Raw genomic sequence first — 2,044 nt, 5'->3', positions numbered from 1 at the left:
TGCAGTAGATGGTATCGAGTACAGTATATACATATGAGATGAGTAATGTAGGGTATGTAAACAAAGTGGCTAGTGATACATGTATTACATAGAGATGCAGTAGATGGTATCGAGTACAGTATATACATATGAGATGAGTAATGTAGGGTATGTAAACAAAGTGGCTAGTGATACATGTATTACATAGAGATGCAGTAGATGGTATCGAGTACAGTATATACATATGAGATGAGTAATGTAGGGTATGTAAACAAAGTGGCTAGTGATACATGTATTACATAGAGATGCAGTAGATAGTATCGAGTACAGTATATACATATGAGATGAGTAATGTAGGGTATGTAAACAAAGTGGCTAGTGATACATGTATTACATAGAGAAGGCAAGATGCAGTAGATGATATAGAGTACAGTATATACATATGCATATGAGATGAGTAATGTAGGGTATGTAAACATATTAAGTAGCATTGTTTAAAGTGGCTAGTGATACATTTTTTACATCAATTTCCATTATTAAAGTGGCTGGAGTTGAGTCAGTGTGTTGGCAGCAGCCACTCAATGTTAGTAGTGGCTGTTTAACAGTCTGATGGCCTTGAGATAGAAGCTGTTTTTCAGCCTCTCGGTCCCTGCTTTGATGCACCTGTACTGACCTCGCCTTCTGGATGATAGCGGGGTGAACAGGCAGAGGCTTGGGTGGTTGTTGTCCTTGATGATCTTTATGGCCTTCCTGTGACATCGGGTGGTGTAGGTGTCCTGGAGGGCAGGTAGTTTGCCCCCGGTGATGTGTTGTGCAGACCTCACTACCCTCTGGAGAGCCTTACGGTTGTGGGCGGAGCAGTTGCCGTACCAGGCGGTGATACAGCCCGACAGGATGCTCTCGATTGTGCATCTGTCGAAGTTTGTGAGTGCTTTTGGTGACAAGCCGAATTTCTTCAGCCTCCTGAGGCTGCTGCGCCTTCTTCACAACGCTGTCTGTGTGGGTGGACCATTTCAGTTTGTCCGTGATGTGTACAAGCATCTCCAATCCAAAATTAAATCTAGAATTGGCTTCCTATTCCACATCAAAGCGTCCTTCACTCATGCTGCCAAACATACCCTCGTAAAACTGACTATCCTACCGATCCTCGACTTCGGCGATGTCATTTACAAAACAGACTCCAACACTCTACTCAGCAAATTGGATGCAGTCTATCACAGTGCCATCCGTTATGTCACCAAAGCCCCATATACTACCCACTACCCCATACTACCCCTATGCTCTCGTTGGCTGGCCCTCGCTTCATATTCGTCGCCAAACCCACTGGCTCAAGGTCATCTATAAGTCTTTGCTAGGTAAAGCCCCGCCTTATCTCAGCTCACTAGTCACTATAGCAGCACCCATCCGTAGCATGCGCTCCAGCAGGTATATCTCACTGGTCACCCCCAAAACCAATTCCTCCTTTGGCCGCCTTTTCTTCCAGTTCTCTGCTGCCAATGACTGGAACGAAGAGCAAAAATCACTGAAGCTGGAGACTCATATCTCCCTCACTAACTTTAAGCACCAGCTGTCAGAGCAGCTTACAGATCATTGCACCTGTACACAGCCCATCTGTAAATAGCCCACCCAACTACTTCATCCCCATATTTATTCATTTATTTTTGGTCCTTTGCACCCCAGTATCTCTACTTGCACATGAATCTTCTGCACATCTATCACTCCAGTGTTTAAATGCTAAATTGTAATTACTTCGCCCCTACGGCCTATTTATTGCCTTACCTCCCTTATCTTACCTCATTACCACACACTGTATATATACACTTTTCTATTGTGTGTATGTTTGTTTTATTATGTTTTATTATGTGTAACTCTGTGTTGTTGTTTGTGTCGCACTGCTTTGCTTCATCTTGGTCAGGTCATAGTTGTTTATGAGAACTTGTTCTCAACTAGCCTACCTGGTTAAATAAAGGTGTTCTCAACTAGCCTACCTGGTTAAATAAAGGTGTTCTCAACTAGCCTACCTGGTTAAATAAAGGTGTTCTCAACTAGCCTACCTGGTTAAATA

The sequence above is a fragment of the Oncorhynchus clarkii genome, unplaced genomic scaffold (assembly GCF_045791955.1).
Source record: "Oncorhynchus clarkii lewisi isolate Uvic-CL-2024 unplaced genomic scaffold, UVic_Ocla_1.0 unplaced_contig_4871_pilon_pilon, whole genome shotgun sequence".
Taxonomy (NCBI): Eukaryota; Metazoa; Chordata; class Actinopteri; order Salmoniformes; family Salmonidae; genus Oncorhynchus; species Oncorhynchus clarkii.
Note: the sequence above shows the minus strand (reverse complement) of the source record.